The sequence below is a fragment of the Bos indicus genome, chromosome 9 (assembly GCF_029378745.1).
Source record: "Bos indicus isolate NIAB-ARS_2022 breed Sahiwal x Tharparkar chromosome 9, NIAB-ARS_B.indTharparkar_mat_pri_1.0, whole genome shotgun sequence".
Taxonomy (NCBI): Eukaryota; Metazoa; Chordata; class Mammalia; order Artiodactyla; family Bovidae; genus Bos; species Bos indicus.
Window position 1 is genome coordinate 38,832,554 of NC_091768.1, and position 12,973 is coordinate 38,845,526.

The 12,973-nt window shown below is 44.8% G+C and overlaps 1 protein-coding gene across 4 annotated transcripts in view; it reads left to right on the forward strand.

Moving 5' to 3' along the window:
- Positions 1 to 3,747: 3,747 nt before the first annotated feature.
- FYN (FYN proto-oncogene, Src family tyrosine kinase) overlaps positions 3,748 to 12,973 on the forward strand; it is a 213,035-nt gene continuing 203,809 nt past the window's right edge. For all 4 annotated transcript variants that reach the window (XM_070795494.1, XM_019967194.2, XM_019967195.2 and 1 more), the window contains exon 1: positions 3,748 to 4,199. The gene's annotated coding sequence lies outside the window, so the exon portion shown is untranslated. The remainder of the gene's footprint in view (positions 4,200 to 12,973) is intronic.

Below are 12,973 nucleotides of genomic sequence, written 5' to 3' on the forward strand. Positions count from 1 at the left end.
CAACTGAGACACTTTCACTTTCACCTTGTGGATGCACTTACTTTTCATGTGTTTTCAATCGAAGTATTTGTTTTTGCTTCCTGTGGATGTGTCAGCATTCTATATTAAGGATTCTTACCCTTGCTGTATATGTTGCTGTTGAGTTAACATTTAAGAGATTAAAACTGAAATGTAATTATCAAGCAAGACAACATTTCAACTAAATAAAATTTAAAAGAAGGAAAATGTTCCTTTAAAAACAAGAGAATAAGAAATTCAGTTGAGACAAAACAAAGCCCAGATAGGAAGAGGAAAATTGAAAGAAATAGAAAAATAACCAGTACCCGTCAAATCAAAGAGAATTTTTAGAACAATGTCTACATTCTAGTTTGTATATATTAAGCTGCCAGTAAGAAAACAGAATCGGGGCTTAGAGGACAATATGGCTTATCTCAGGAAGGCTAGGGGCAGTGCCATGGATCTTTAATCAAGGTCTGTGTAGAGACCAGCACAGTAGATCAAAATGCGGAATAGCATCCAAATCTTTCACAGTACTCGATATACTTGTTCAGACCATTAGCTAATCCTCCTAGGAGGCCAAATCCATTTAAATCCACATTTCAGAAGGGCAACAGATAGAAAGGTAGGTAAGGAAAGAATTACAAAAACAGGATGAAGTCTTGATGGAAGCAGGTTAATCTGTCATCTTAATTGCATTGTCTCTTCATTTTGTTCCCTAATTAGATCAAGGAGCTATTAGAGTTACAGACGCTAAGAAAGTGACTCCTCTTGAAGAAACCATAAACAATGAGATGCCTCACCCCACCTACTCCAGATTTCACGTAAGATAAATTGAACCTCACATGGAATTCCAAGGAGGGCTCTATCTCAAGAGTGGTTTTTCTGCGAGTACATGACATTATCCTTAAAAAGGAGGAAGGTACCCTTTCATGTCCATTTAGTCTTCAAACAAGTAGCGTGCATCAAATCAGTTTTACTGTCTCCATTTTACATAATAACACTAAGGTCCAGGAAAGGTAAGTGATTTGTCGCATCAAGGTGCTGTCAACAGTGTGCAGTGTGGAGCTGGAATCAGAAACAATCTAGACTAGTGCTGTCCAGTAGAAATACAATGTGAGCCACATATGCCATTTTAAATTCTCTAGTAGACACATTAAAAAGTTAAAAGAAATAAGTGAAATTAACTTTAATAATATATTTTATTTAGCACAATATATTCAGACTATTATCATCTTCACATGTAAATAATATAAAAATCATTTAGATGTTTTATATTTTTTATGCTAAATCTTTAAAATCCAATGTGTCTTTTACTTTTACAGGACATTTAAATTTGCACTAGTCACATATCAAAAATTCAAGTACATTTCAAGTGTGTAAGGGCCAGGTGTGGCTTTTGGTCACCACATTGGACAGCCTGGTTCTAGATCAGTGGTTTTCAAGGCCTGGTACCCAGACCAGGAGCGTCAGCATCACCTGGGAACTGTTACAAGTGCAAATTCTTGGGTTCCATTCCAAGTCTACTGAATCAGACCCTCTGGGGGTGGAGATCACAAATCAGTGTTTTAACAAATCCCTTCTGGTAATTTTGATGCATGCTAAGGTTTAGAATCATTTGTTGCTGTTGTTCAGTTGCTAAGTTGTGTCTGACTCTGCGACCCCATGGACTGCAGCACGCCAGGCTGCCGTCTTCCACTATCTCCCAGAGTTTGTTCAAATTCATGTCCATAGAGTTGGTGATGCTATCTAACCATCTCACTCTCTGCCACTCCTTCTCCTTTTGCCTTCAATCTTTCCCAGCATCAGAGTCTTTTCTAATAAGTCAACTCTTTGTATCAGGTGGCCAAAATATTGGAGCTTCAGCTTCAGCATCATTGCTCTAGACAATTGCCTCTGCATTCCAATCCATATAAACCTAGGACAGCCATGGCAGGCTAGTACTGAGAAAGAGGAGCCTCTTCTCTTGAGATAAACAATTCTTGGCTAGATGAAGTTGGTGTTTTCTTGAATAGAAATCTTCTAGTCCTAGTTGTGTTCCATTTCTTGGGATTATGAAATGAATTATCAACATATAATTTAAATATGATTTCATTTAGTATTTTATTTAAGGAAGAAAGAAACCCAGTAATCACACTATACAATCACTTCAAATTTAGTTTTTAATTTCTCTTGTCCTCAGTTTCCTCATTTGTAAAATGAGGATTGTTTAACAAATGTTAGCAACTTTAAAAAGTATTGTGTACCTACTATATAGCATAGGGAACTCTGCTCAGTACTCTGTAATGACCTATATGGGAAGAGAATCTAAAACAGTGGATATATGTACACGTATAACTGATTCACTTTGCTGTACAGCAGAAACTAACACATTGTAAATCAACTATACTCCAATAAAAATTAATTAAAAACAAACAAACAACCTCCTCCCCACCCAATATTGCACAGATTTCTCACGGTGAAGTTTCCATATAAATATATCTTAGTTTAATTTTTTTTTAAGTACTATGTATTAAAAAGAAAAAAGGCAGAAAAAGTGACTGGTGTTTGAAAACTACAGTCAAAAACTTAGTGGAAAGGAAAGGTAATATTATAGATTTTGAACACAGAAGCAGATGCCAATTCACTTATATTTCTCAGAATGCTATATTTTGCTGAGGGGGCAGGGTAGGATTCTTGCCAAAATCATTAAGAAGAATGAATCTGAGCATGCCTTAGAGCAGAACTTTCAGTAAACAGGAATTACCTATAAAGAAAATCAGGAAGCTGAAGTGTTTGCTTTTTTTTAATGAAGTTACATCCTGCCATAGAAATGCTGGATAGGAAATAAAGACTGATGCACTCCCAGTTGTATATTAAACCAGCTATTATTTCATCAAGGAAAATCTGAGCAAAAGGAAAAAAACCACGATAAAGCTGAATTCATGAGAAACCAAAGACAACCAATGGCTACAATTAAACATGCTTTTGGAAAAAACTATACAAATACCCACTCTGTGATTGCAGATTCCTTAGTAGTCGCTTGCCCTCTCCACCCCTACTCGTATTTCCCTAATACTTCCTGCAGACTTTGCTTGTATATATATACATATATCAGAAGACTATAAATTCATCCTGATTTATTCCGTTTTATCCCCTTCCTTTTCTTCCTCTCCCTCCTTATAATTTACTAATAATATTAACTGTGCGTTTCCAGGTTTCTCTTTTTTCCGGGTTTCTGTGATGGGATTCTCCCTTGCTCCGCACTCTTCGGTTTGATCAGAGAAAACAATTTAATCATCCTAACAGTTTTCCAATGTATCCTCCCACCTTCAAACTAAAAGACAACAGAAAGGAAAGACAGCCCTTTCTCAAGGCAGGTTCCCATGGTTTTGAGGGAATGGCAGATGCCTTTCTGCAGTAGCGGCTGCAACCTTCTCCAAAGCTGAAACTGCAGCTCACACTCTCCTCTTATTTCCTTACCCTAACCCACTACCTCAAGTCCACGTAAACCTTAAAAAACACACACTCACAACTCCTCCAATCTAGCATCCTCTCTCACACCCTTACACCACACGCACGCCAGGATGCCCAATGCCACGGGAACTCTCTGCCCACTCGGTGGCCCCACCCATCGCCGCCCCGCCCCCGCTCCAATCACCAATGGTCGCCACCCGCTGCTCCCGAGGGGCTCGTTGATTGGACAGTGGAGCCTGCCACTCTAGCGGGGCCTCCCGCCCTCCCTCACTCCCCGCTGGGGCTGGAGGGGCTGGAGCATCAGCGCGAGTAGCTCGGAGCAGCCGCGGCAGCGGCGGCGCGTCGTTGCAGTTGCGCCATCTGTCAGGAGCGGAGCCGGCGGGGAGGGGGCTGCCGCGGGAGAGGAGGAGGGGTCGCCGCGAGCCGAAGGCCGCCGAGACCCGCCCGCCCACCGGCCGTGGGAGTAGAGGAGAGGCTGCCCTCGGAGCCGCGCGTCCATCACCGCCCCGGCGCGCGGCGCTTCACCCCGCGCACCGAGGGCTCCCCAGGCGCACACAAAGCCGCCGCCCGCGCCTGGGAGGGATCCGGTCGCCGGGCCGGGGACACCCGGCGCCGCCCCCTGGGCACTCTCAGAAGGCCCACCGACTCCCGGGCCCGCCGAGCAACCACCGGAGCCGCTTCGGCCGCGCCGGAGGAGGCGGGGAGTGGACCATGTGAATGGGCTCCGGAGCCTGAGCGCAGCGCAGGTAAGCGGCCGGGGATGCGCCGCGGGGCCGCGGGGATGCTGCGGAGATGCGGGCCGCGGGCGCCCAGCGCAGCGCCGCCCCCGCCGCGGGGCCCGGCGCTGCAGTCTCTGGGCCATCGCCGCCTCTGGGGCTCCCCGCGGGGCTGCCGGGGAGTTGGCCTCGCTTGGAGTCTTCCTGTGGTCGCTCCGGAGGACACTTCTGCGGGCTGCAGCCCCGAGGTAGCGCAGGGTTGGGGGGTCCATTTCCTCAGGGTGTGAATAGGAATTGGCTTGGGGGATGGCTAGGCTGGCCCAGACTCCGCCTCCGCCCTCTTTTCGGGGCCCCCCGCGGGGACCCGGGCTGTGTGTGTTGTTTTAATGTCAGGGATGATGTAATCACTTAATAATTGATGCCCCGTGCTGCTTCCCTCCCCACCCCACTCCACCCCTGCCCCACTCCTCCACCTCTCGGCCTCCTCCTCCTGTGGCCGTCGCCTTTCCCATCGCATCCTCCAGCTTATTTCTGGCACCTCCCTTGCACTTCCCCCATCCTCCCCTCCACTCTTCCTGTGCCACCACCCACCCTTCCCCAGTCCCCCGTGCTGGAGCCTTAGCTCCTCTTCCTCTGACCCCTCCACCCCTCCAGCTCCCTCAGGCTCCTTTCTCCTTCCTTCTCAGCTCGCTGGATTTCCTCTCTACTTCCCTAGATCGATGACTGTTTTTGTTTGGTCGCCTCCCCTCTCTTATCTCTGCGGCCACAGGCGGAGGGGACTGAGCCAGAAAGAGGCCACCAAGCTTGGGCCCCGGCGGAGATTTGCTGGGACTGAGTGAGAAGAGGGATAATAAAATCACCCTTCTTGCCCCTCCTCCCACCAATAAATCACACAGACTCGCTGGGTGTGTGTGTGTGTATGTGTGTGTGTGACACAAAGAGCCCTTTCAGTGCACAGAGAGGAGACGCACAAAGTGCCCAAGGATGGGCGCGATGCTTCTTGTTTCTCTTCCCTGGGGCTTCCCTTTTGCTCAGATAAAGCAGTTGATCTTCTCTCTGAGAGTCTTTCCTGCCACATTTACCAAAAAATAAAAGGCCCCAGATGCAGGGTGGCAGGTGCTGGCGTTTTGCTGTATTCATGGACCGGTAGTGTTGACTGGCGGCTGCAGTACTTCTTAGATTGAAGGGGGAATTGATTTCAGCTGTTTGAAGAGTTGCTTTACTCTCAGGGTAGCACCCTCCCTTGCCCAGTTTTAACTCCCTTTCATGGTAGGGGGTAGGATACATGGGTGTGGGAGAGGGAGAATTTTGTTTCCAAAAGAGAGTTATATTGATGTTTGCTAGGAGTGAGGCAGCCTAACTTGCTTCTCTCAAGTCTAAGGAAGACTGAAGTCATTTGAAATGAAGTCTTGTCCACCCAGTGATGGTTGTTTCACCCTTGTATTTAAATAAGCTCCTGGGGACATTGCTAACACAGCAGTAAGTCGGGATTTGGAAGACCACTGGGGACTGTGTCTCTCTTCCCTGCTTCAGGGTAGCCTTCAGACGCCCACTTCCTTCCTCTCACCGCCAAGCCACTGCTGTACTTTCCACCCTTTGTGCTTTTTCTTCCAAGTCCCTGCCCCTCTGTCCCTCGGGTCCTGTGCTTTCAGACGAAGGGACTCACAGATTTTTGGAGGAAGTGGTTTTGTTAACTGTCTCAGGTGTTGGAGGCACTTAGCTATGAGCGAAAGATGTGGAGAGTCTTTTGCCTGATCTCTTAAACCATCTGCTTGATGTTCCTCTTGAAAAGGAAATGTAAATGTAAGTCTAGGGGCTTAATGTTCCATTCTGTAAGCCAGTGACTGTTACGTGCTTAATCAATAACGTCAAAACTTAGGTCGAACCCATTGATTCCTAAGAGCATGGCTCTTTGACTATTATAATAGAACTGTCTCAAGTTCTTCAAGAATTTTATTAGAGAAGAATTGTTATGGTTCATTAAACATTTACTCCTGCACTTTCTAAGGACATTCATCTTGGAACATTTTATATTAAAAAAAAAAGCAAAAGGGTTAATGAGGGTAGTGTTAAAAACAAAACAAAACAAAGCGTTGTTTGTTTGGCCAAACCCAGGAAAGAAAGTGCACAATAAGCTCACACTCTGTTGACTGAGTTCAAGAGAGTGATGAGGTTGAATGTGAACAAATGCATATTCTGCTTTCTGTACTTTTATTCTCTGCTTTCTCCTGGGTCTGAAATCTCCTAACCCCATCTGATTTGCTTGGGTTCTGTTAAACCTAGGGCCCAGCTCAAAAGTCTTCTACTCTGGGATGCTTTCTCCTCCTTTCCCCTTCAAGCAAATCACCATGCCTCCAATTTTGTTTTCATACTTCAGCAGCTGACATTATGGTTGGCACGTGTCTATTTCCATCATTATTTGATCAACACACTGAAAGAAGGAACCTGGTCTTGTTTCAACAAATGTGTTAGGTCTTTGGTATGTGCTAAGCACCTGGCTTAATTAGGCTAATATTAGCAGCTATAACAAATAGGCCTGCAAAAATATAATGACTCAAAAGTAATAGATGTTTATTATTCCTCATGTAATAGTTCAAAATGGGTATTTCTGATCAGTGGGTGACTTTCCTCCATGCAGTGATTCTGGGCTCCAAATTCCACCATGCCTTGGTGCTCCATTGCAATCTGCTTTCAGCTGGCAGAAGTACAAAAGAGAGAGTAGAGGGGATGCACCCACTTTTTAATTGCCCTGGCCTGGAAATGACACCCATCACTTATGCTTACATACTTTACTTGAGGGCTAGTTAAATGGCCACATTAAACTGCAAGGGATCCTGGGAAATAGTTATCATATGACCAGAAACAAAGTCAAGAAGATATGTGTTTGGGGCCAGCAACTTTGCTATATGTCACAACTCAGGTGGTGCAAGTGGGAAAGAATCTGCCTGCCATTGCAGAAGACATAAGAGATTGAACCTGGGTTCAAGCCCTGGGTTGGGAAGATCCCCTGGAGAAGGAAATAGCAACCCACTCCAGTATTCTTGCCAGGAAAATTCCTCGAACAGAGGAGCCTGGTGGGCTATAGTCCATGGGTCGCAAAAAGTCAGAGCACACACACACACTTTTGCTATGCGGTGCTGCTCAACAAGGCAAGTCCTTCAAGGACTCTGTAGGTTAATGAGAATTAAATGGAAACCTAGAGCCTTTACCCATTATTGCCTTCATTCTTTTGCTATATGCCAGATTTTTGATTTTACAAGTTCAGACCTTCACATTTTAAACGTGTTTCCAAAAACCTTGGTTTTTTGTCGATTCTAGTAGCCACTTCCCACCCAGTTATTCCTTGTAATACAGTGATCTGATGGCTATGGTACTGACTTTGATGTGGCTCTCCAGTACCACCTTTGTTGGCCTAGATGGTTATCTGCTGATTTTAGACTTCCCGAATGGCCAGGAGAGTCTTTAGAAATCACAGTCCTACCTTCTCTAATTGGAAGAGGACATGAAAGAGACTCTAGAGGAGAAAGTTTTTTCCCCAGGCCATGTTCATGGGAAGGGAGCCTCACCTGCCCAGCTCTTCAGTCCTGACAGGGTCCCCTCCAACCCGCAGATGTCTTTAGTGGGTGGGTGACTGTGAGCCCTGCATCTTCCATGGGATTAAGTGAGCTCCCAGAGCCAGGTGAATCACTAGTATTTTGGATAGCCCCCGTTCTCCATAGGCCTCCCCAGGAGCAATTCTGTCCGTACTAGTCATCAGACTTAGTAATGCACATACTTTTGCTATGTTGTGGTTTAGTCACTAAATCGTGTCCAACTCTTTGGTACCCCACGGACTAGCCCGCCAGGCTCCTCTCTCCATGGAATTTCCCAAGCAAGAATACTGGACTGTGTTGCCATTTCCTTCTCCAGTTTTTTTTTTTTTTGCCCCTGTGTGTATGCTATAAACAGTTCATTATATTCATCAGTTCTGTAGACATTAGCCCAATATCTTATTGTGTGCAAGGTACTGGAAGATAGGATTGTGAAAATGAATACTTCTGCTGTCCTTGCTGTTTAGGAGCTTAGTCTGCTAGAGGAGATAAAAATAATACATAATAGCTAGTTTTATTGAGCATTTACTATATGCCAAACACTGTTTAAGCTCTAATCTTAATAATGGTATGAACAGCTGAAACTAATATAATATCGTAAATCAACTATTGCTGTTGTTGTTTAGTCGCTAAGTTGTGTCCAACTGTCTTGCAACCCCCTGGACCGTAGCCTGCCAGGCTCCTCTGTCCATGAGATTTTCCAGGCAAGAATACTGGAGCAGTTTTCTATTTCCTACTCCAGGGGATCTTCCCAAACCAGGGAGTGAACCTGTGTCTCCTGCATTGGCAGGCAGATTCTTTATCACTGAGCCACCTGGAAGCCTAACTATACTTCAGGGTTGTTTTTATATGAGGTAGTTTTGCTTACAATCTCCATTTTACATATGGAAAGTGAAACAAAGGACGTTAAATAACTGACTCAAGATCATACACAGCTGGTAAGCAGTAGAGTCAGGATTCAGGTCCAGTTAGTTTGGTCTCAAAGCCTTTGCTCTTAGCCACGAGGCAATATGCAAGATAATACATATGGACACAATGATGATATTGATTAAAATGTGTTACATGCCATAACGGAGGGTGGCATAAATACTTTAGAATTGGATTCTTTTGGTTGTTGGGAAACATAACTTTATGTTTAAATAAAAAATAAAATGTCAATTCCTATTGCCATTCTTTCCATCTTAGACCCTTGTGCTAACCTATGAAATTAAAAAAAAAATCTAAAAATGGGAAAGCAAAGCATGTTGATTCTGGAACTACTTTTACTCAGTGTAACTCTCTATTTTAGGAGGGATCCTTCTGTGGCCCACAGATAGGTCTGTAAGAGTTTGTGAATCGTCCTACATATTTACTCATTAAGCAACATTCATTCATTGTATCTACCATTTGCCAGACATTGAACTAGATGTCTCAGGGACAGAGAGTTGTAATCCTGCCTAAGGAACTGCCTTAGGAAGGCTCTGACCACAGTGATTACTGTCATGATTCTGGGTCTACAAGGCAGCATGAACTCCACAGGGAGGTAGGAAATTGGGGTGGCGAGGCAGAGAAAGCCAGAGGAGGAACTGGCCATTTGAGTGCTGTGTGAAGGCCATTGGCCTGGAAGGAGAAGCCGAGGATGCAGATGCACAGACTTTAGGAAAGTGAAAGTGAAAGTCAGTCATGTCCGACTCTTTGCAATCCCAAGGAATTCTCCAGGCCAGAATACTGGAATGGGTAGCCTTTCCCTTCTCCAGAGGATCTTCCTAACCCAGGGATTGAACCCTGGTCTCCCACATTGCAGGCAGATTCTTTACCAGCTGAGCCACCAGATAAGCCCAAGAATACTGGAGTGGGTAGCCTATCCCTTCTCCACAGGGTCTTCCCAACCTAGGAATCGAACTGGGGTCTCCTGCATTGCAGGCGGATTCTTTACCAACTGAGCTATCAGGGAAGCCTGACTTTTTAGGTAACTGTAAGTAATTTAGGGTGAGCAGGGGTGGTAGAGGGAGAAGATGAGACTGGTGGGAAAATTGAGAACGTTCTTAAAAGTACTTTGTCTAGAAATGCTGTTTAAGAGTTGCAAGTAGAGATGCCGCTTTGGTCTGATTTGTTTTATGAAGATCTGTTTGGCCACAGTGTGGGCTGTTGACCAGAGGTGGTCAACATCTATGTAGCTAAGGTAGTTATGGAAACTCAGATGAGCCATAGATGGAGTGCTGCACAGAATTGGGGATGGAACAAGAGAGACAGAATAAGAGAGGGTGAGACAGTATCTTGTGAGGCTGCGGGGAGGCAGAAGGGGGGTCCTTGAGAGTAGGTGAAGAAAGACCTGCAAACAAGCAGTGCAGTAAGAACAGGGAGCGAGTGTTTTAATGATGACTTTTATCATGGACACTTTGAACTTTCAGGTCAAGGTATCTTGTAGGCAGTTGAATAGATGGGTCTGGATTGAGGTATAAGGTATAAATCAGATATAAATCTGTTAGCATATTACAAAATACTGGGAGCTGTGGATATGGACAGTATCAGTGAGGAAGAGTGTTGAATGGACCGGGGGAGCAGAGGTGCCCAGGCCCCGAATGAGAGAGGTGCAGCCAGAGGATTGGGCTGGCCGAGGAGGGAGGGGGCCCTGATCCACAGCAGGGGAGGGCTATGCCCCGGACGTTAAGCAGGATTGAGAATGAAAAATGCAGTTGGGTGTTGTATCCAGCCAGAGCAGTGTGACCATAGAAATCAAAAACTCTGCTGCTCCCCAGACCAAGGTAGAAACATGTAGCAAAACCCAGAGAGCATAGAACCATAAGGGACTTAGAGATCATGTAGTCCAGCTGATCCATTTCACTTGTGAGGGAAAATGAGAACCCAGAGTGGCTGACTAACTTGTCCAAGATGGCAAAGTCATCACGTAAAGCCAGGTTTCAACCCTTTCAGCCCGGGTGAGGGGTGTGGGCCTGGTGCAACCCCTTCCAGCTGGGCCCAGTTACCTAATCTTTTTGTGCCTCCCCATCTTCACCTTTAGAATGAGTTCCTACTTCAGAGGCTTGTTGGGAGGAGTCAATGAGTTGATCCATGTAAAGCACTAAGTAAAGTATCCCACATATAGAAAAGCAATGTGTATGCTGCTGTTAATACATATATAGATGTATATATCTATACATCTATACATACACACATGTGTATCTACACATACACATAACTCACATACATCTAACTCACATATCCCTTAGGGAAGGGATGAAAATGTATTGTGTACAGAAAAGGAGATTTTGAACATTTTAGAAAGATTTGAGTGATTGTCAGTTCTGAGTCAAGAACTATTGGAAAACATAGGAAATTAGTTGAAATAGTATGATGGGAAAACGGCATTTTTAGTAAGTCTTCTTAAGAAACGCAAAGCCTTTCTATTGTTGAGAATAGAAAACATGAAAGTGCTTTGAAGTTAGCCCTATAAAAGAATGTCTTTGTTTTTAACCAGAATTTTACCCTATCTACAATGTGCGGGTGTGTCCCTTGAGTTTGACTGTAGAAGTCACCATGACTTTCTGAAGGTAGAATAAACTCCAGAGTAGGAAAAAACCCCGCAAGTTATGAATTTCATGCACTTGGTTCCTATGAAAAAAGGGTGATTTGGGTTATTTAGAGAAATATAATTTTTTTCCAGTGATTCTAGTTGAGCAGATCTAATTTTTAGCTACTAAAACACATGAGAAGCCTGAACAGTATTATCCAAATGGACTTGGGTGACATGGAGTTCAGACAGCTTCCAAATAAGTGGCACTCTGGACTTGATTAGAACACAGTAATCCTGGAAGGGTATAAATTGAATGGATTTATGGTCTAATAAAAACATGGGAAGAAAAGATAATGCTTACTGACTCATGAAACTTTAACAGCGTTTGCAAGACTCTGAGTTGTAATATTTGGATGAGAGTGTTTTCCCATCCGTCTTGGCCTGCTTCCTGAATGACCCGCGTCGTGCCTCGCTTAGGGCGTGAAACAGATTCAGGAGCTCTCGGGTGCAGAGGTCGTCATTACCTGTTCTGCCTTGTCCCCACCCCCCCACCCCGTGTCCTCAGGCAGCACCCATTGGTTTGAACAAATGTGTATTGAGCACCCATTGACTGTAAGTTTGAGGGAGGGAAAAATAAGATGTGGGAAAGTTTTAGCCCATTGCTAATTTCAATTCAGAAGGCCTTTTCTGAGAACTGTGTTTTTCTGATCTGTATTCCTATCTCTGTGATAGTATAAAAAAGCACACAGCACCCCACCACCACTCACCCCTCCCTAAATACACCAGAATGATAATCATACCTGCCTTTATTATCGAATCCCGGAGGCCTAAAATGCTTTACATACAGTAATTTACTTAGTCATCACAACTAGACGAGGCAGGTTTTACCCCGATTGGTCAAATGGGAAGATTGAGGCTCAGAAAAGTAATATGCCCATTGTCACACAGCTAATTACTAGAGAAGCCAGGTCTGTCTGGCTCCTAAACTCACACCTGATCCAAAACTGTTCCTTGTTCCCTGTGTACTTTCAAACCTTGTTGCTTTTGCCTTGCAGTTACTTCTGTGTTAGGTTTTGGGGGACAGGAAAAGTACCTTTGCCCTCAAGGAAGCCCCGCTTCTTCTGATGACTTCATGAAGACTTACCTTCTGGGAAGCCCCTGTTGGTCCTATTTTGGGGCTCCGTGGCACTTGGTTACCACCTCGTCATCACCCTTGTCACAGCCTGACCTATAAAGCAGAGTGGGTCAGCTGGGTTGGACAGTAGGAAGATACTGGCCTTTATTCCTGACTTGGGAGCTCTTTGGAAGTCAGACTGTGTTTTATTCGTGGTTGACTTGCCAACTCAACACCTAGCACGATTTCATGATGTACTGTTATTATTCCCATTTAACAGATAGGGAAACTGAGGCCTGGAGGTGTGGTGATTTGGTCAGGATCACACAACTAGTAAGCAGAGCTGGGCTCTGAACCCAGGCAGTCAGTCTGATCCAGAACCAATGTTCTTAAATGCTAAATTGTTCCATCTCTCCAACGAGATTACAAACTGTGAGGCTAGAGGCAGCACCCACCACCTCCTAGCCCAGTACTTGACAGCTCATACACAGTAAAGATAGGCCTTCTTCTTTCTTCCATCCACCCTGGCAGGGAGACAAACAGGAAACGTCAACCCAGGGCTTAACTCATGATAAGGAAAGGGCTTTGGGGCCTTGGTTACATGACT